Below are 23,994 nucleotides of genomic sequence, written 5' to 3' on the forward strand. Positions count from 1 at the left end.
TTCTTGCCAGCAAATCCAGGGCAGAGTGAGGAGGTGCGTGGAGGTGCGTGGAGGTGCGTGGAGGTGCGTGGAGGTGCGTGGAGGTGCGTGGAGGTGCGTGGAGGTGCGTGGAGGTGCGTGGAGGTGCGTGGAGGTGCGTGGAGGTGCGTGGAGGTGCGTGGAGGTGCGTGGAGGTACGTGGAGGTGCGTGGAGGTGCGTGGAGGTGCGAGGAGGTGCGTGGAGGTGGGTGGAGGTACGTGGAGGTGCGTGGAGGTGCGAGGAGGTACGTGGAGGTGCGTGGAGGTGCGTGGAGGTGCGTGGAGGTGTGGGAGGTGCGTGGAGGTACGTGGAGGTGCGTGGAGGTGCGTGGAGGTGCGTGGAGGTACGTGGAGGTGCGTGGAGGTGCGAGGAGGTACGTGGAGGTGCGTGGAGGTGTGTGGAGGTGCGTGGAGGTGCGAGGAGGTGCGAGGAGGTACGTGGAGGTGCGTGGAGGTGCGTGGAGGTGCGAGGAGGTACGTGGAGGTGCGTGGACGTGGAGGTGCGTGGAGGTGCGTGGGCGTGGAGGTGCGGGGCGACACGGCGTGGTGCAACGTCACGCACTAAAGCGACGACGATGCTGAAGCCGAGGACGAGATGGGGGGGGTGGGGCGTGCGCGCAGACCGAGCGTTGGGTAACGTCCCGTAGACGTTGATTGCCGAGTAGCTTTAGCAGCAGCAGCAGCCGTTGCGGCTGTTGTTGCTGTTGTTGTTCGTGAGATGCAGCCACCAGGGCGGAGAGAGAGGTTCGGTGGCGGGTGCCGGGATGACGACAATGAGGAAGACGATGATGAGGAGGAGGAGGAGGAGGCGGTGGTGGTGGTGCCACTCACAGCAGCATGGTGCTGGGCCGCTCCAGGAACTTGCGGAACTCGGCGAGCCACTGGGCGCCGACGGCTCCATCCACGACGCGGTGGTCACAGCTCAGGGTCACCGACATGACGCTCGCCACCACGAAGCTGCCGCGACACCACACACGGTGACACGGCGCGCGGTCATGGATCGTAGGCAGGCCGGCCTCAATGTTTCTAACCGGCGCAGATGTTACATTGGAGAGGGGCCCACGTTTTGCAAGCGTAGAGAAGGGAGGGAATGACCGTGGCCGAGAATACCCGAAGCTTTGTGTGGAGCGACAGACCAGGCAGCTTCCACACAACGCTACGCAGCTGATGAAAATGTAATGCCGCTCGACTGATTCGGAGTGAGACCTCTGCTGTCAAACCAGAGCCGGTCATGAGCACACTGCCCAGGTATGGGAAACTCTCCACTCTCTCCACTACTGCCTCAACACCAATTACGAGTTGTGGGGGTGGAGTCTTTGATGGTACAATATACCCAGGCAGGTGCTTAGTTTTGGTGGGGCTGATGGTAAGGCCCCACCTCGTAGTGGCACGCTCCAGTCTCAGCAGCAGCGTCTCCAACTCCTCCTCTGAATGAGCAGCTATTACCAAATAATCGGCATACATAACGTGGTTGACCAATAGGGAGCCATCCCTTGACCGCACCCGGGCATCGATCACACACATGTTCACACACACGTTCACACACACGCGCTCACACACACACGCTCACACACACGCGCTCACACACACACGCTCACACACACGCGCTCAAACACACGCGCTCACGCACACACGCACGCTCACACACACACTCACACACGCGCTCAAACACACGCGCTCACACACACACCTCCACACACCGCTCAAACACACGCTCACACACACACACGCTCACACACATGCTCACACACACACGCTCACACACACACACACACGCTCACATACACGCGCTAACACACACACACACAGACGCTCACACACCACACACACATGCTCACACACACACACACGCTCCCCACACGCTCTCACACACACACACGCGCTCACACACACGCGCTCACACACACACGCGCTCACACACACACGCTCACACACACGCTCACACACACACACACACGCTCACACACTCGCTCCCCACACACACGCTCACACACACGCACACGCTCACACACACACTCACACACACGCTCACACACACTCACACACACGCTCACACACACGCTCACACACACACTCACACACACGCTCACCACACACACGCTCACACACACACGCACACCACACACACGCTCACCACACACACGCTCACCACACACACGCTCACCACACACACGCTCACCACACACACGCTCACACACGCGCTCACACACACGCGCTCACACACACGCTCACACACGCTCACACACTCGCTCCCCACACACACGCTCACACACACGCACACGCTCACACACACACTCACACACACTCACACACACACTCACACACACACACTCACACACACGCTCACACACACGCTCACACACACAAGCTCACACACGCTCACACACACACGCTCACACACGCTCACACACACACACACGCTCACACACACACACGCTCACACACGCACACACACACACGCACACACACACACACACACACGCGCTCACACACACTCACGTGCGCTCACACACGCGCGCTCACACACACACGTTCACACACACACGCTCACACACACGCACACACTCACACGCACACGCACACACACCACACACGCGCGCTCACCCTTTCTCGTTGTCGGCTGGCAGCAGCCTCTTCTCGGTGCCCCCCACGGCCAGGATGCACGCCTGCGGGGGTTGATGATGGCCGAGAAGTTCTTGATGCCGAACATGCCGAGGTTCGAAATGGTGATGGTTCCTCCCTGCGACGGCAACGCACAACAAACTCGTGACAATGCACCACCACCGCCACCACCACCACCACCACCCCCCGCCACCATCGTCGCCACCACCGCCACCACCGTCACCACCGTCACCACCACCACCACCATCACCACCACCACCACAACCACCGCCACCATAACCACCACCCACCACCGCCACCATAACCACCACCGCCATCGCTACCGCCGCTACCATCGTCACCACTACCCACCGCCACCGCCGCCACCGCCACCACCACCGCCACCGCCACCACCACCACCGCCACCACCGCCGCCACCGCCGCCACCGCCGCCACCACCCACGCCACCATCACCACCACCACCGCCACCCCGCCGGCACCGCCGCCACCGCCACCACCACCACCACCACCACCCCCCACCACCCCCCACCATCGTCGCCACCACCGCCACCACCGTCACCACCCCCACCACCACCACCACCACAACCACCGCCACCACCACCACCACCCACCACCGCCACCATAACCACCACCGCCACCACCACTGCCATCGCTACCGCCGCCGCTACCATCGTCACCACCACCATCACCGAGTCTCAAGATTGCTTTTCACGAGGGTTTATATTTTCGCGATCTAGCCCAATAAAAACCTATATTATGGATATTGGTTGCAAAAGCCTCCGTGTTAAATCATCGTCGTCGTCGTCGTCATCATCATCGTCGTCGTCATCAACGTTGTCATCGCGTCATTGTCATCAATCATCAATGTCATCATCATCATCATCGTCGTCATCGTCATCATCAAATTCGTCATCGTCATCATCGTCGTCATCATCATCATCGTCATCATCGTCATCATCATAATCGTCGTCATCATCATTGTCGTCATCGTCGTCATCGTCATCATCGTCGTCGTCATCGTCATCATCGTCTTCATCATCATAATCATCATCTTCAACATTGTCGTCATCGTCATCAAAATCATCGTCATCATCATCGTCGTCGTCATCATCGTCATCGTCGTCATCGTCATCATCATCGTCGTCATCATCGTCATCATCGTCATCGTCATCATCATCGTCATCATCATCATCGTCGCCATCATCATCATCATCGTCATCATCATCGTCGTGATCGTCGTGATCATCGTCATTGTCGTCATCGTCATCAAAATCATCATGATCATCATTGTCGTCATCATCATCGTCATCGTCATCATCGTCATCGTCGTCATCATCATCATCGTCATCGTCGTCATCATCGTCATCGTCGTCATCGTCATCATCATCGTCATCATCATCATCGTCGCCATCATCATCATCATCATCATCGTCATCATCATCGTCATTATCGTCGTCATCGTCGTCATCATCGTCGTGATCGTCGTGATCATCGTCATCGTCGTCGTCGTCGTGATCACCTGGAACTCGTGGGGCTGGAGTTTGCCGTCACGTGCCCGTGCGGGCCAGCGCGGTGACGTCGCGGCTGATGTTGGCGAGGCCCTTGTGGTGCGCGTTGAAGACGATCGGCGTGATGAGGCCAAACGAGGTGCTCACCGCCACGTTCACGTCCACCACGTGGTGCCTGCACATCAACGGCGTCATCGTCATCGTTATCACTGTCATCGTCATCATCATCGTCATCATCATCGTCATCATCGTCGTCATCATCGTCGTCATCATCGTCGTCATCATCATCGTCATCATCATCGTCATCATCATCGTCGTCATCATCATCGTCATCATCATCGTCATCATCATCGTCCATTATCATCGTCGTCATCATCATCGTCATCATCATCGTCATCATCATCATCATCGTCATCATCATCATCGTCGTCATCATCGTCGTCATCATCTTCATCATCATCATCATCGTCATCATCGTCATCATCATCATCGTCGTCATCATCGTCGTCATCATCGTCAATCAGCACCATGATGATGAGGATGTGTGGATGATTCGGGACTCGGGGTGAGGGCTCAGGGTAAGGACCTGGGGTGAGAACTCAGGAAGGACTTGGGGGTGAGGGACTCAGGGTGAGGACTCGGGTGAGGACTTGGGGTGAGGATTTGGGGTGAAAACTCGGGTTTGAGGACTTGGGGTGAGGACTTGGGGTGAGGACTCGGGGTGAGGACTGGGGTGAGGACTGGGGGTTGAGGACTCGGGGTGAGGACTTGGGGTGAGGACTTGGGGTGAGGACCTCGGGGTGAGGATTGAGGTGAGGACTCGGGGTGAGGACTCGGGTGAGGACTTGGGGTGAGGAACTTGGGGTGAGGACATCGGGGTGAGGACTGGGGTGAGGACTTGGGGTGAGGACTCGGGGTGAGGACTTGGGGTGAGGACTCGGGGTGAGGACTTGGGTGAGGACATTGGGGTGAGGACTTGGGGTGAGGACTGGGGGTGAGGACTGGGGGTGAGGACTTGGGGTGAGGACTCGGGGTGAGGACTTGGGGGGGACTTGGGTGAGGACACGGGGGTGAGGGACATCGGGTGAGGACTCGGGGTGAGGAATCGGGGTGAGGACTCGGGGTGAGGACACTCGGGGTGAGGACTTGGGGTGAGGACTTGGGGTGAGGACTTGGGGTGAGGACTTGGGTGAGACTTGGGGTGAGGACTTGGGGTGAGGACTTGGGGTGAGGACTGGGGGTGAGGACTGGGGTGAGGGCTCTGGGTGAGGGCTCTGGGTGAGTGTTCATGGTGAGGGCTCTGGGTGAGGTCTCTGGGTGAGGACTCTGGGTGAGGACTCTGGGTGAGTGTTCGGGGTGAGGACTCGGGGTGAGGACTTGGGGGTGAGGACTTGGGGGTGAGGGCTCGGGGTGAGGGCTCTGGGTGAGTGTTCATGGTGAGGGCTCTGGGTGAGTGTTGGTGGTGAGTGCTCGTGGTGAGTGTTCGGGGTGAGGTCTCACTGCCGGATGACGGAGTCCATCCAGGAGGGAGTTGGCCTCTGGAACCTTGAGGCAGGCGAGCGCCGTCGCCTTGATGATGAAGTCGTTGACGGACAGCTTGATCTTCTCCTCCTTGACGATCTGCGGCGGAGCCCACACATTGCCTGGTCACGGCACGGCACGGCACGGCACACCATGCCACACCACACCACAACCACGGCACGGCACGGCACACCACACCCCGGCACGCCATGCCACGGCATGGCACGACACACCACAACACGGCACGACACACCACACACCACACCACACTACACACCACACACCACACAACGGCCACACGACACCACGCCACACCACACCACAACACGGCACGACACACCACACACCACACCACACTACACCACGGCACACCACACAACGCCACACGACCACCACACCACGGCACGCCACACCACGGCACGGCACACCTTGGAACACTCCCTTCAGCGCGGGTCCCCACTGGCCCCCAAAAAAAACGCGCCCGAGCGACCGGCAACAAACAGCGCCAGTCGAAGCTGTCCGTGGCGAATGTGTTTGTTGAGTCCGGGGAGAGAGTGACGTTTGTTTTGGGCAGGAAGGGGCGATGGCGGCGGTGGTGGGAGGGAAGTACAAAGTGGAGCGGTGTGGCTGGGAGAAGCGGAGAGACCTGCAGTGTGATGAGTGGGTGAGTGAGAGGGCGTGCGGGTGAGTGGGTGAGTGTGTGGATGGGTGAGTGTGTGGGTGGGTGGATGAGTGAATGTGTGAGTGGATGGGTAAGTGGGTGGGTGAGTAGGTGAGTGGATTGTTGAGTGGGTGAGTGGGTGGTGGTGTGAGTGGATGGGTGAGTGGGTGGGTGAGTAGGTGAGTGTGTGTGTGGATGGGTGAGTGGATTGTTGAGTGGGTGAGTGGTGGGTGAGTGGGTGGGTGGGTGAGTGGGTGGGTGGTGGAGTGGGTGGGTGGGTGAGTGCGTGGGTGGGTGAGTGGTGTATTGTTGAGTGGGTGAGTGTGTGGGTGAGTGTGTGGGTGTATGAGTGTGTGGGTGTATGAGTGTGTGGATGTATGAGTGTGTGGGTGGGTGGGGTGAGTGAGGGCGTGGGTGGGTTAGTGGGTGGGTGGATGGGTGGGTGGGTCAGTGGGTGAGAGGGTAGCTCAGTGGGTGGAAGGGTGGCTCAGTGGGTGGGTTAGTGGGCGGGTGAGTGGGTGGGTGAATATGTGGGTGGGTGAGTGGTGTGAGTGGATGGTGAGTGGGTGGGTGGTTGAGTGTGTGAGTAAGTGGATGAGTGAATTTAACACGTAAGCTTTCGCTAAACATATCATCCATAAAGGGTTTTTTGGGTTGGATCGCGTAAATATCTAAATGTGTCGTTAAAACCCGCCACCACCCGACACAGCCAACTAGTAAGGGTTGAGTGAATGTTTGAGCGTGCGAGTGAGCGTGCGAGTGAGCGTGCGAGTGAGCGTGCGAGTGAGCGTGCGAGGGAGCGGACCGAGTGAGCGTGCGAGTGAGCGGGCGAGTGAGCGTGCGAGTGAGCGTGCGAGGTGAGCGCGCGAGTGAGCGGGCGAGTGAGCGCGCGAGTGAAGCGGGCGAGGTGAGCGCGCGAGTGAGCGCGCGAGTGAGCGTGCGAGTGAGCGGGCGAGTGATAGCGAGTGAGCGGCGAGTGAGCGGGCGAGTGAGCGTGCGAGTGAGCGTGCGAGTGAGCGAGAGAGCGAGCGGGCGAGCGAGCGAGCGCGAGCGTGAGAGCGAGCGTGCGAGTGAGCGGGCGAGTGAGCGTGCGAGTGAGCGTGCGAGTGAGCGGCGAGTGAGCGGGCGTGTGAGCGGGCGAGTGAGCGGGTCGTGTGAGCGGGCGAGTGAGCGGCGAGTGAGCGGGCGAGTGAGCGCGCGAGTGAGCGTGCGAGTGAGCGCGCGAGTGAGCGGGCGAGTGAGCGGGCGAGTGAGCGGGCGAGTGAGCGCGCGAGTGAGCGGGCGAGTGAGCGGGCGAGTGAGCGCGCGAGTGAGCGGGCGAGTGAGCGCGCGAGTGAGCGGGCGAGTGAGCGGGCGAGTGAGCGCGCGAGTGAGCGGCGAGTGAGCGGGCGAGTGAGCGGGCGAGTGAGCGCGCGAGTGAGCGCGCGAGTGAGCGGGCGAGTGAGCGGGCGAGTGAGCGGCGAGTGAGCGGGCGAGTGAGCGCGCGAGTGAGCGGGCGAGTGAGCGCGCGAGTGAGCGCGCGAGTGAGCGGGCGAGTGAGCGGGCGAGTGAGCGGGCGAGTGAGCGCGCGAGTGAGCGGGCGAGTGAGCGCGCGAGTGAGCGGGCGAGTGAGCGGGCGAGTGAGCGGGCGAGTGAGCGTGCGAGCGAGTGAGCGTGCGAGTGAGCGGGCGAGTGAGCGGGCGAGTGAGCGTGCGAGTGAGCGGGCGAGTGAGCGGGCGAGTGAGCGTGCGAGTGAGCGGGCGAGTGAGCGTGCGAGTGAGCGGGCGAGTGAGCGGGCGAGTGAGCGTGCGAGTGAGCGGGCGAGTGAGCGGGCGAGTGAGCGTGCGAGTGAGCGGGCGAGTGAGCGGGCGAGTGAGCGGGCGAGTGAGCGGGCGAGTGAGCGGGCGAGTGAGCGTGCGAGTGAGCGGGCGAGTGAGCGGGCGAGTGAGCGTGCGAGTGAGCGGGCGAGTGAGCGTGCGAGTGGAGCCGAGTGAGCGGTGCGAGTGAGCGGGGCGAGTGAGCGTGCGCAGTGAGCGGAAGGCGGAGTGAGCGTGCGAGTGAGCGGGCGAGTGGAAGCGTGCGATTGAGCGTAGCCGAGTGAGCGGGCCGAGTGAGCGTGGCGAGTGAAGCGGATGGCGAGTGAGCGTGCGATGGTAAGCGGGGCCGAGTGAGCGTGCGAGTGAGCGTGCGAGTGAGCGTGTCGAGTGAGCGGGGGCGAGTGAGCGTGCGAGTGAGCGGGCGAGTGAGCGTGAGCGAGTGAGCGTGCGAGTGTGCGTGCGAGTGAAGCGGGCGTGCGAGGTGAGCGTGCGAGCGGGGGCGTCACATTGACACGGACGACGCGAACTCGTGAGCTCGACACGGACGGCCTCCTCACCTCGTTCAGCTCCTTGCGCAAGCCGATCACCTCGTCCATCGTCACGTCCACGGACAGGTAGTAGTGCGGGATGGTCTGCTTGGACTGCAGCAAGCGGGGCCGCTATCACCTGCACACACACGCACAACGACGACAAGGTGAGGTCGTCGTCGTCGACGCACACGGACCACGACGCCTCGCTGACGATCTCCGTCAAGGAGCGTGAAACCCCGTGTCGCGCAAACTCCGGTGGTCATCCTCGCAGCAGCAACAGCAGAAAGAGTAGTAGCAGCAGCAGCAACAGCAGCAGCAGCAGGAGTAGTAGCAGCAGCAACAGCAGCAGCAAGAGTAGTAGCAGCAGCAACAGCAGCAGCATCAACAGCAGCAGCAAGAGTAGTAGCAGCAGCAACAGCAGCAGCAAGAGTAGTAGCAGCAGCAACAGCAGCAGCATCAACAGCAGCAGCATCAACAGCAGCAGCAAGAGTAGTAGCAGCAACAGCAACAACAGCAGCAGCAACAGCAACAACAGCAAGAGTAGTAGCAGCAGCAGCAACAGCCAAAGTAGCAGCAACAAGAGTAGTAGCAGCAGCAGCAACAGCAGCAGCAACAACAACAGCAGCAACAGCAGCAGCAGCAACAGCAGCAACAACAACAACAACAGCAGCAGCAGCAACAGCAGCAACAACAGCAGCAACAGCAGCAGCCACAGCAGCAACAACAGCAGAAGCAACAACAGCAGCAACAACAACAGCAGCAAGAATAGTAGCAGCGGCAACAGCAGCAACAAGAGAAGCAACAGCAGCAGTATCAGCACGAGCAGCAGCAGCAACAACGACAGCAAGAGTAGTAACAACAGCAACAGCAGCAACAACAACAGCAACAACAACAACAGCAGCAGCAACAGCTGCAACAGCAGCAAGAACAACAAGAACAGCAGCAGCAACAGCAGCAACAACAGCAACAACAGCAACAACAGCAACAACAGCAACAGCAGCAAGAACAACAACAACAGCAGCAGCAGCAATAACAGAAGGTCTCTAGGGGTCTCTCTGTGTGAGTCAATGGGTCTCGGTGTGAGTCTATGTGTCTCTGTGTGAGTCTGTGGGTCTCTGCGTGAGTCTATGGGTCTCTGCGTGAGTCTATGGGTCTCTGTGTGAGTCTATGAGTCTCTGTGTGAGTCTATGGGTCTCTGTGTGAGTCTGTGGGTCTCTGCGTGAGTCTATGGGTCTCTGCGTGAGTCTATGGGTCTCTGTGTGAGTCTATGGGTCTCTGTGCGAGTCTATGGGTCTCGACGTGAGTCTATGGGTCTCTGCGTGAATCTGTGGGTCTCTGCGCGAGTCTATGGGTCTCTGTGTGAGTCTATGGGTCTCTGTGTGAGTCTGTGGGTCTCTGCGTGAGTCTATAGGTCTCTGCGTGAGTCTATGCGTCTCTGTGTGAGTCTGTGGGTCTCTGCGTGAGTCTATGGGTCTCTGCGTGAGTCTATGGGTCTCTGCGTGAGTCTGTGGGTCTCTGTGTGAGTCTGTGGGTCTCTGCGTGAGTCTGTGGGTCTCTGTGTGAGTCTATGGGTCTCTGTGTGAGTCTATGGATCTCTGCGTGAGTCTATGGGTCTCTGTGTGAGTCTATGGGTCTCTGTGTGAGTCTATGGGTCTCTGTGTGAGTCTATGGGTCTCTGTGTGAGTCTATGGGTCTCTGTGTGAGTCTATGGGTCTCTGTGTGAGTCTATGGGTCTTCTACGCGAGTCTATGGGTCTCTACGCGAGTCTATGGGTCTCTGTGCGAGTCTATGGGTCTCTACGCGAGTCTATGGGTCTCTGTGTGAGTCTATGGGTCTCTACGCGAGTCTATGGGTCTCTGTGTGAGTCTATGGGTCTCTGTGTGAGTCTATGGGTCTCTGTGTGAGTCTATGGGTCTCTGTGTGAGTCTGTGGGTCTCTGCGTGAGTCTATGGGTCTCTGCGTGAGTCTGTGGGTCTCTGTGTGAGTCTGTGGGTCTCTGCGTGAGTCTGTGGGTCTCTGTGTGAGTCTATGGATCTCTGCGTGAGTCTATGGGTCTCTGTGTGAGTCTATGGGTCTCTGTGTGAGTCTATGGGTCTCTGTGTGAGTCTATGGGTCTCTGTGTGAGTCTATGGGTCTCTGTGTGAGTCTATGGGTCTCTGTGTGAGTCTATGGGTCTCTACGCGAGTCTATGGGTCTCTACGCGAGTCTATGGGTCTCTGTGCGAGTCTATGGGTCTCTACGCGAGTCTATGGGTCTCTGTGTGAGTCTATGGGTCTCTACGCGAGTCTATGGGTCTCTGTGTGAGTCTATGGGTCTCTGTGTGAGTCTATGGGTCTCTGTGTGAGTCTATGGGTCTCTGTGTGAGTCTATGGGTCTCTGTGTGAGTCTATGGGTCTCTGTGTGAGTCTATGGGTCTCTACGGCGTGGTGTCGGCATCGGCGTAACGCCGGCGGTCCGGCGTCGCCCCTCCCCTCCCCCCCCTCCCCCTCCCCTCTTCCTCCCCTCCCCCCCCTCCCCCTCCCCTCTCCCTCCCCTCCCCCTCCCCTCTTCCTCCCCCTCCCCTCTTCCTCCCCTCCCCCCACCTCCCCCTCCCCTCTCCCTCCCCTCCCTCCCCCTCCCCTCCCCCCCCTCCCCTCACCCTTCCCCTCCCCTCTCCCTCCCCCTCTCCCTCCCCCCCCCTCCCCTCTCCCTTCCCCCCTCCCCCCCCTCCCCTCACCCTCCCCCGCACCTTGCGCACGTTGGTGACGGGGATGTCCACAAAGTCTCCGGCGAGGGGGGCGGCCGGCGTCGTGGGGGCGGGGCGAGGGGCGGCCGGGGGCGCGACCGTTGCGGCCTGCACACAGGACAGAGACAAAGATCCCCCGTGTGGCCATAACAGACTGGTGGGGCAAGTGCTGTTGGCGACAGCACCTACGAAGGCTACCGGCACTGTGGCACACGAGGAGGTGGGTGGCCAGCACCACGCCCGGCAGTGACGGTGGAGGTGGTGGGGGTGGTGTAGGTGGCGGTGGTGGTGGTGGCGGTGGTGGTGGTGGCGGTGGTGGCAGTGACGGTGGTGGTGGCGGTGATGGCGGTGGTGGGGTTGGAGGCGGTGGTGGTGGAGGTGGTGGTGGTGATGGTGGTGATGGTGGTGGCGGTGGCGGTGGTCGTGGTGGCAGTGATGGTCGTGGCGTTGGTGGAGGTGGCAGTGGTTGTGGCGGTGGTGGTGGCAGTGGTGGTGGTGGTGGCGGTGGTGGTGGTGGCAGTGACGGTGGCGGTGATGGTGGTGGTGGTTGTGGTGGTGGCGGTGGTCGTGGTGGCAGTGATGGTGGTGGCGTTGGTGGAGGTGGCGGTGGTGGTGGCAGTGGTGGTTGTGGCGGTGGTGGTGGTGGTGGGGGTGGTGGTGGCGGTGGTGGCGGTGACGGTGGTGGTGGTGATGGCGGTGGGGGTGGTTGTGGTGGTGATGGCGGTGGGGGTGGTTGTGGTGGGTGGTTGTGGTGGGTGGTTGTGGTTGTGGTGGTGGTTGTGGTGCTGGTGGGGGTGATGCACCGGGTGGCTCACGGTGGGAGTTGTCGTGGCTGGCGGCACGAACGTCTCCACGTCGTGTTTCGTCACTCGGCCCTCCGGCCCCGTCCCTGCGGACACCCGGCACCCCGGTGAGCCTGGCTGGCTACGCACCGTGCACTACCCCGTGCACTACTACACACTGCTGGTGCACTACCCCGTACACTACTACACACTGCTGGTGCACTACCCCGTGCACTACTACACACTGCTGGTGCACTACACCGTGCACTACTACACACTGCTGGTGCACTACCCCGTGCACTACTACACACTGCTGGTGCACTACCCCGTACACTACTACACACTGCTGGTGCACTACCCCGTGCACTACTACACACTGCTGGTGCACTACACCGTACACTACTACACACTGCTGGTGCACTACACCGTACACTACTACACACTGCTGGTGCACTACACCGTACACTACTACACACTGCTGGTGCACTACACCGTGCACTACTACACACTGCTGGTGCACTACACCGTACACTACTACACACTGCTGGTGCACCACACCGTGCACTACTACACACTGCTGGTGCACTACACCGTACACTACTACACACTGCTGGTGCACTACACCGTACACTACTACACACTGCTGGTGCACTACCCCGTGCACTACTACACACTGCTGGTGCACTACCCCGTACACTACTACACACTGCTGGTGCACTACACCGTACACTACTACACACTGCTGGTGCACTACCCCGTACACTACTACACACTGCTGGTGCACTACACCGTACACTACTAAACACTGCTGGTGCACTACCCCGTGCACTACTACACACTGCTGGTGCACTACACCGTACACTACTACACACTGCTGGTGCACTACACCGTACACTACTACACACTGCTGGTGCACTACACCGTACACTACTACACACTGCTGGTGCACTACCCCGTGCACTACTACACACTGCTGGTGCACTACACCGTACACTACTACACACTGCTGGTGCACTACCCCGTGCACTACTACACACTGCTGGTGCACTACCCCATACACTACTACACACTGCTGGTGCACTACACCGTGCACTACTACACACTGCTGGTGCACTACACCGTACACTACTACATACTGCTGGTGCACTACCCCGTGCACTACTACACACTGCTGGTGCACTACACCGTACACTACTACACACTGCTGGTGCACTACACCGTGCACTACTACACACTGCTGGTGCACTACACCGTACACTACTACACACTGCTGGTGCACTACACCGTACACTACTACACACTGCTGGTGCACTACCCCGTACACTACTACACACTGCTGGTGCACTACCCCGTGCACTACTACACACTGCTGGTGCACTACACCGTGCACTACTACATACTGCTGGTGCACTACCCCGTGCACTACTACACACTGCTGGTGCACTACACCGTACACTACTACACACTGCTGGTGCACTACCCCGTGCACTACTACACACTGCTGGTGCACTACCCAGTACACTACTACACACTGGTGGTGCACTACACCGTGCACTACTACACGCTGCTGGTGCACTACACCGTACACTACTACACACTGCTGGTGCACTACCCAGTACACTACTACACACTGCTGGTGCACTACCCCGTGCACTACTACACGCTGCTGGTGCACTACACCGTACACTACTACACACTGCTGGTGCACTACCCCGTGCACTACTACACACTGCTGGTGCACTACACCGTACACTACTACACACTGCTGGTGCACTACCCCGTGCACTACTACACACTGCTGGTGCACTACACCGTACACTACTACACACTGCTGGTGCACTACCCCGTGCACTACTACACACTGCTGGTGCACTACCCCATACACTACTACACACTGCTGGTTCACTACACCGTGCACTACTACACACTGCTGGTGCACTACACCGTACACTACTACATACTGCTGGTGCACTACCCCGTGCACTACTACACACTGCTGGTGCACTACACCGTACACTACTACACACTGCTGGTGCACTACCCCATACACTACTACACACTGCTGGTGCACTACACCGTGCACTACTACACACTGCTGGTGCACTACACCGTACACTACTACATACTGCTGGTGCACTACCCCGTGCACTACTACACACTGCTGGTGCACTACACCGTGCACTACTACACACTGCTGGTGCACTACCCCGTGCACTACTACACACTGCTGGTGCACTACACCGTACACTACTACACACTGCTGGTGCACTACCCCGTGCACTACTACACACTGCTGGTGCACTACCCAGTACACTACTACACACTGCTGGTGCACTACACCGTGCACTACTACACAATGCTGGTGCACTACACCGTGCACTACTACACACTGCTGGTGCACTACCCAGTACACTACTACACGCTGCTGGTGCACTACACCGTGCACTACTACACACTGCTGGTGCACTACCCCGTGCACTACTACACACTGCTGGTGCACTACACCGTACACTACTACACACTGCTGGTGCACTACCCCGTGCACTACTACACACTGCTGGTGCACTACACCGTACACTACTACACACTGCTGGTGCACTACACCGTGCACTACTACATACTGCTGGTGCACTACACCGTACACTACTAAACACTGCTGGTGCACTACACCGTACACTACTACACACTGCTGGTGCACTACCCCGTGCACTACTACACACTGCTGGTGCACTACACCGTGCACTACTACACACTGCTGGTGCACTACACCGTACACTACTACACACTGCTGGTGCACTACACCGTACACTACTACACACTGCTGGTGCACTACCCCGTGCACTACTACACACTGCTGGTGCACTACCCCATACACTACTACACACTGCTGGTGCACTACACCGTGCACTACTACACACTGCTGGTGCACTACACCGCACACTACTACATACTGCTGGTGCACTACCCCGTGCACTACTACACACTGCTGGTGCACTACACCGTACACTACTACACACTGCTGGTGCACTACACCGTGCACTACTACACACTGCTGGTGCACTACACCGTGCACTACTACACACTGCTGGTGCACTACCCCGTGCACTACTACACACTGCTGGTGCACTACCCCGTGCACTACTACACACTGCTGGTGCACTACACCGTACACTACCACACACTGCTGGTGCACTACACCGTACACTACCACACACTGCTGGTGCACTACACCGTGCACTACTACACACTGCTGGTGCACTACACTGTGCACTACTACACACTGCTGGTGCACTACACCGTACACTACCACACACTGCTGGTGCACTACCCCGTACACTACTACACACTGCTGGTGCACTACACCGTGCACTACTACACACTGCTGGTGCACTACACCGTGCACTACTACACACTGCTGGTGCACTACACCGTGCACTACCACACACTGCTGGTGCACTACACCGTACACTACCACACACTGCTGGTGCACTACACCGTACACTACTACACACTGCTGGTGCACTACACCATGCACTACTACACACTGCTGGTGCACTACACCGTACACTACCACACACTGCTGGTGCACTACACCGTGCACTACTACACACTGCTGGTGCACTACACCGTACACTATTACACACTGCTGGTGCACTACCCCGTGCACTACTACACACTGCTGGTGCACTACACCGTACACTACTACACACTGCTGGTGCACTACACCGTGCACTACTACACACTGCTGGTGCACTACACCGTGCACTACTACACACTGCTGGTGCACTACACCGTGCACTACTACACACTGCTGGTGCACTACCCCATACACTACTACACACTGCTGGTGCACTACCCCGTACACTACTACACACTGCTGGTGCACTACCCCGTGCACTACTACACACTGCTGGTGCACTACACCGTACGCTACTACACACTGCTGGTGCACTACACCGTACACTACTACACACTGCTGGTGCACTACACCGTGCACTACTACACACTGCTGGTGCACTACCCCGTGCACTACTACACACTGCTGGTGCACTACACCGTGCACTACTACACACTGCTGGTGCACTACCCCGTGCACTACTACACACTGCTGGTGCACTACCCCGTGCACTACTACACACTGCTGGTGCACTACACCGTACACTACCACACACTGCTGGTGCACTACACCGTACACTACCACACACTGCTGGTGCACTACACCGTGCACTACTACACACTGCTGGTGCACTACACTGTGCACTACTACACACTGCTGGTGCACTACACCGTACACTACCACACACTGCTGGTGCACTACCCCGTACACTACTACACACTGCTGGTGCACTACACCGTGCACTACTACACACTGCTGGTGCACTACACCGTGCACTACTACACACTGCTGGTGCACTACACCGTACACTACCACACACTGCTGGTGCACTACACCGTGCACTACTACACACTGCTGGTGCACTACACCGTGCACTACTACACACTGCTGGTGCACTACCCCATACACTACTACACACTGCTGGTGCACTACCCCATACACTACTACACACTGCTGGTGCACATTACAATACAGTGCACTGCAATATATACTACACTACTATCGCCTAAAGTCTAAACTATACACTGCGCTATACACGACACTATGCACTACTATAAACTGTACTACTATACACTGCATTATACACCACACAATATTACTATAGACTACACTACACACAACACTGTACACTACACCACTATACACTACACGCTACACTATGTAACTATACGCTACACTACACCCCGATGATCAATTGAAAACTCATTTCTTCGGTTCGTTGTTCTTCCACCCCCCCCCCCGCAACTCCCATTTAGCACCGCTGGCTACGTGTACGTTGCAAAAGAAATTCAACACACACACATACGCACGCGTACATACGTGCGTGCGCACGTGTACATACGTACGTGCGCACGCGTACATACGTACGTGCGTACGCACGCACATATGTACATGCGCAGACGTACATGCGTACGCACGCATACGTACAGACGTACGCAAATACGCGTACATACGTACAGACGTACGCAAATACGCATACATACGTACAGACGTACGCACGCATACATACGTACAGACGTACGTGCGTACGTGTCAACACTCGCGCCGGAGTGCCAAACGGCGCTCATGCTCCCGCGTCCGGTGGTGGTGCTTGTTTGTTGGCCTCAATAAGTGCTACTCGCCAACAGCACTTGCCCCAACAGTCTGTTAAGGCTACACGGGGGATCTTTGCCTTTTTTTGTTCCCCCCCCCCCCCCCCCCCCCGGCGTGGCGTCCCGAGCACCAAGCCCCTCGCGCTTCGCCGGCCTTGCAAACTGCACGGCGGTGAGCGGCCGCACCGGACAAAATGGTGGCTCTGTCGGTCGGGCAGACCCGCGGATTGGCGCGGTTTTGTCTGCGTCGACCTCCTTCCGCACCGTGCGTGCACACCCCTTGTCAGCGCCCGACCCTATCACGGACCAATCCAGACCTTATTGGTCACCCCGTCCGTGTCCCTTATACATCTCAACGTTCATCCCACAAAGTTCCATCACCACAAGAGAGAAACACAAATAGACACGACATTTTTTTGGTTCTTTCGGTAAAGTCACGTAGAATGGAAATAATAAAATAATAAAAGTTAAACATAATAAAGTCATTATATTATATTAGTATATTAGTTTAATTTTTATTATTTTATTATTTCCCTTCTACGTGACTTTACCGAAAGAACCAAGAAGATGAATCCCTGCAGTCACGAAAGCTTTAAATTTAAATTTAGACACGACATTATTTTTGTGTGCCCACGTTGAAACGGCCGTACGCCGTAAGGACCTGAAAACTCAATGTCCCCGTACACACGAACACGGAGTGAACCGTGTGGGGTCGACATCGATGTGGTTGCACCGATCATTGCCTCCGGCAGGGCCGGTTACGAGCACGCGGCTCCACGCTCGCTGGGGGCAGCAAACCAAAGGCCGCAACGCCACCACGACCTTTTGACCCCCACCCCCACCCGGCCCCCCACCCCCCGACCCCTCCGACCTTTGAGGGTGGCGAGGTTGAGGCCCCTGTCCGCGGCCAGCTTGCGGGCGAGGGGGCTGGCGAAGACGCGGGACGGGGCGGCCGCCCCCCCCACGCCGAGGGGGGCCGCCGGGGAGGGGGGAGGGGGCTGAGCCAGGGTGGGGGCCGCTGCGGAGTGGGGGGGGGGCCGCTGGCTCCACCTGTGGAGCATTGTGCACGAGTGTGGGGGGCGGGGAGGGGGGGGCGGGGGGGGCGGTGGAGGGGGGGGGGGGGGAGGGGGGGGAGGGGCGATCGGAAAATGATCAGAGGCGGGAGATCACAACATTTAATTTACTTAGCAGCACCAGCAGCAGTAGCAGTAGTGGCACCACTATCAACACCACACACACACACAGCACCACCACCGCACACACACACCACCACCGCACACACCACCACCACCACACACACACAGCACCACCACCGCACACACACACCACCACCACCACCGCACACACACACACACACCACCACCACCACCACACACACAACACCACCGCACACAACACCACCACCACACACAACACCACCACCGCACACACCACCGCCACCACACACACACAGCACCACCACCGCACACACACACACCACCACTACCGCACACACCACCACCACACACACAACACCACCACCACACACAACACCACCACGGCACACACCACCACCACACACACACACCACCACCACCACCACCGCACACACACCACCACCACCACCACGGCACACACACACCACCACCACCACGGCACACACCACCACCACCACCACCACGGCACACACCTTGGCTGGCGCGGTGGCGTCGGCGCCGGCCTCCACGTAGTCGTTGAAGAGCGCGACGTCCTGCTCACGCTCCACCACGATGCAGAGCGGCGCGCCGATGGGGACGTCGCGCGTCCCGTCGGCGACGAGGATCTTGGCGAGGAAGCCCTCCTCCATCACCTCGAAGCCTGGCGGGGGAGACGCGGGGGGGGGGGGGAGACGCGGGGGGGGGAGACGCGGGGAGACACGTGGGGGGAGACGGCCACCGGCATCACCACCGCACACACAGCAACACCATCATCACCACACATACAACAACAGCACCATAATCATCACCACACACACACACCACCATCATCATCATCATCACCACACATACAACAACACCACCATAATCATCACCACACACACACACCACCATCATCATCATCATCACCACACATACAACAACAGCACCATAATCATCACCACACACACACACCACCATCATCATCATCATCACCACACATACAACAACACCACCATAATCATCACCACACACACACACACCACCATCATCATCATCACCACACATACAACAACACCACCATAATCATCACCACACACACACACCACCATCATCATCATCATCACCACACATACAACAACACCACCATAATCATCACCACACACACACACCACCATCATCATCATCATCACCACACATACAACAACACCACCATAATCATCACCACACACACACACCACCATCATCATCATCATCACCACACATACAACAACACCACCATAATCATCACCACCACACACTGAGCCAGCCACCAGCAGCTCTTATGACCGGGACCGCCCCCCCCCCCCTGCCCCCCCTACCCCAACCCCCGCCCCCACCACCCGCCCCACTCCTCCCCCCCGCCCCCCCCCCACTCCTCCCGCCCCCCCCCACCGCCGCGCCCGCTCACCGATGGTGGCTTTGTCGGTCTCGATCTCGGCCAGGAGGTCTCCCTCGCTCAGCTTGTCCCCAACCTTCTTTTCCCAGCGCTGGATGGTGCCCATCGCCATGGTGGGCGACAGCGCCGGCAGGGTGATCTACGCACGGGCACGGGCACGCGCGTGTTGCGTGCGTCAAACCTACCACTTCATCGTCGTCATCATCATTGATCATGATCACACACACGGCACGCGCGTGTTGCGTGCGTCAAACCTACCACTTCATCGTCGTCATCATCATTGATCATGATCACACACACGGCACGCGCGTGTGTGCGTCAAACCTACCACTTCATCGTCGTCACCGTCATCATCGTTGGTCACGATCGTACACACGGACACACGCGTCTGTCAAACCTACAACTTCATCATCATCATCAGCCAGGATCGCGGTGGCGACATGTTAACTACCTCGCCTGGTATACAGGAGGTCGTGGGTTCCATCCCGACCCTGACGCCTGCTGCTGTATATTTGGAGTTTGCGTGTCTCTCTCTCTCATCATCATCACGATGGCTAGGAGATGTTAACTACCTTGCCTGGTACGCAGGAGGTCGTGGGTTCCATCCCGACCCTGACGATGCCTGCTGCTGCTGTATATTTGGAGTGTGCGTGTCTCTCTCTCTCATCACCATCATCACGGTGGCTAGGAGATGTTGACTACCTCGCATTTGCCTCTCCCCGTGGTCGCGTGGATTTTCCTCCGGTTTTTCCCTCCACGTTTAGAATGAACATCGCCACGCGTGTAGAGCGTTTGGCCGCTATGCATTTCCACGCGATGATGACGATGGTGAAAAGCCACTTGGTTGAGCCATCATTTGCGATGGTCAGAGTCGTAGCTCAGTGTGGCCCTTAGCTGGCACAAAATATAAATAGTTTACGATGTTAACTACCTCGACAGGTATGCAAAGGAGGTAAATTTTTACACGCATTCTTTTAATTTTCGATGTAAAGCTTTCGTGACTGCAGGGATTCATCTTCTTGGTTCTTTCGGTAAAGTCACGTAGAATGGAAATAATAAAATAATAAAAATAAAACATCATAAAATAATAAAATAATTCTCACGACGTTTCGGCCACAACGCAAGCAGCCGTCCTCAGGTGGAGAACAGGTCTGTCGGGGAGACAGCGTCGTTGTTGTCGTTGTTGTTGTCGTTGTTGTTGTCGTTGTTGTATCCTCAAATCTTGTAACTCAATTTTAACCCACTTCCCAATGTGGTATCGACAGTAAACTTGGTTATACTTATGTCATACTGATGACAATACTATATTATATCATAAAAATAAAAAAAGTATTTTTAAACATTATTTTTTATATGGTATGTTTCGGCTTGGGTCTAATTGTCCACGCTCAACTCACGTTGGCTGTCAATCACCACGGTCCCTGACGTCATGGCAAGCTTCGGGGTCACTTCCTGGAGTCGTGGAGTTTTGCCATTACTAGTACGGTGCATTTCATTAAAGCGTGTTTTCTAAAAAAGGTATTTTTAAATATTACTTATTTTGCATTGCGTTGTTGTTGCTGTTGTAACTTTCTGACCAAGTGCCCCCTCTACTGGACATCTGTGAAGACGAGCTACACGGTAAAAATACAAATGATAAAAGTTTATCTTCTTGGTTCTTTCGGTAAAGTCACGACGTAGAAGGGAAGTAATAGAATAATAAAAATAAAACATAATAAAATAATTCTCACGACGTTTCGGCCACAACGCAAGCAGCCGTCCTCAGGTGAAAACCAGGTCTGTCGAGGCGACAGCGTCTGAATGTTTTTTTTTTCATTCAGACGCTGTCGCCTCGACAGACCTGTTCTCCACCTGAAGACGGCTGCTTGCGTTGTGGCCGAAACGTCGTGAGAATTATTTTATTATGTTTTATTTTTATTATTTTATTACTTCCCTTCTACGTGATGACTTTACCGAAAGAACCAAGAAGATGAATATTCTTAGGTTTTTTCGGTAAAGTCACGTAGGTAAAAACATTAAAAAGTAAAATAAAATAAAAATCACGACGTTTCGGAGGCAACACAAGCTTCCGTCTTCAGGTGGAACCGTCACAGCCACGACAGCTGTATCAAGTAAATGAGAGATTGCAGTAGCTACCACTCCGTTTATATAATGGTTGTAGAAGGTATAAACGGAGTGGTAGCTCCTGCAATCTCTCATTTACTTGATACAGCTGTCGTGGCTGTGACGGTTCCACCTGAAGACGGAGGCTTGTGTTGCCTCCGAAACGTCGTGATTTTTATTTTATTTTACTTTTTAATATTTTTACCTACGTGACTTTACCGAAAAAACCTAAGAATATGAATCATTGCAGTCACGAAAGCTTCAAATATAGAAAGAAGATGAATCCCTGCAGTCACGAAAGCTTTAAATCGAGATAAAACTTTAGTTTTAGCATCAACCAGGGCGGCCGTGCCAGCTCGCTACTGCTCGGGACTGGTCCCCCCCCCCCCCGCGCCCCCCACCTTCATGAAGGGTGGGTAGGCCTTGGAGGCCCCGGCGGGCTGAGCGGGCGGTGGGGCGGGGGCCGCCGCGGGGGGTTCCGGGGCCCCGGGCTGGGCGGGCGCTGGGGAGGCCGAGTCCAGCTTGTAGTCCTTGAAGGCCGCAATGTTCTCCTGCCTGAGGGGGGCGGGGGGGGAGCAGGCATAACGACGACGTTGCAATACCGATACACTGCACCGCAGATAAACACTGCACCGCAGATACACACTGCACCGTTGATACACACTGCACCGCAGATACACACTGCACCGTTGATACACACTGCACCGCAGATACACACTGCACCGTTGATACACACTGCACCGTAGATACACACTGCACCGCAGATACACACTGCACCGTTGATACACACTGCACCATTAATACACACTGCACCGTTGATACACACTGCACCATTAATACACACTGCACCGTTGATACACACTGCACCGCAGATACACACTGCACCGCAGATACACACTGCACCGTTAATACACACTGCACCGCAGATACACACTGCACCGCTGATACACACTGCACCGTTAATACACACTGCACCGCAGATACACACTGCACCGCAGATACACACTGCACCGCAGATACACACTGCACCGTTGATACACACTGCACCGTTGATACACACTGCACCGCAGATACACACTGCACCGTTGATACACACTGCACCGTTGATACACACTGCACCGTTGATACGCTGCATCGCAGATACACACTGCACCGTTGATATGCTGCATCGCAGATACACACTGCACCGTTGATACACACTGCACGGTAGATACACACTGCACCGCAGATACACACTGCACCACAGATACGCACTGCACCGCAGATACACACTGCACCGCTGATACACACTGCACCGCAGATACACACTGCACCGCAGATACACACTGCACCGCAGATACACACTGCACCGTTAATACACACTGCACCGCAGATACACACTGCACCGCTGATACACACTGCACCGTTAATACACACTGCACCGCAGATACACACTGCACCGCAGATACACACTGCACCGCAGATACACACTGCACCGTTGATACACACTGCACCGCAGATACACACTGCACCGTTGATACACACTGCACCGTAGATACACACTGCACCGCAGATACACACTGCACCGTTGATACACACTGCACCATTAATACACACTGCACCGTTGATACACACTGCACCGCAGATACACACTGCACCGCAGATACACACTGCACCGTTAATACACACTGCACCGCAGATACACACTGCACCGCTGATACACACTGCACCGTTAATACACACTGCACCGCAGATACACACTGCACCGCAGATACACACTGCACCGCAGATACACACTGCACCGTTGATACACACTGCACCGTTGATACACACTGCACCGCAGATACACACTGCACCGTTGATACACACTGCACCGTTGATACGCTGCATCGCAGATACACACTGCACCGTTGATATGCTGCATCGCAGATACACACTGCACCGTTGAT

At 56.9% G+C, this 23,994-nt stretch overlaps 1 pseudogene; it reads right to left on the reverse strand.

Annotated features, from left to right (window-relative positions):
• Positions 1 to 555: 555 nt before the first annotated feature.
• Positions 556 to 23,994, reverse strand: part of LOC133358552 (dihydrolipoyllysine-residue acetyltransferase component of pyruvate dehydrogenase complex, mitochondrial-like) — a 49,968-nt pseudogene continuing 26,529 nt past the window's right edge.

This window comes from Lethenteron reissneri, chromosome 62 (assembly GCF_015708825.2).
Source record: "Lethenteron reissneri isolate LAM-NWPU_2019-01 chromosome 62, ASM1570882v1, whole genome shotgun sequence".
NCBI lineage: Eukaryota > Metazoa > Chordata > Hyperoartia > Petromyzontiformes > Petromyzontidae > Lethenteron > Lethenteron reissneri.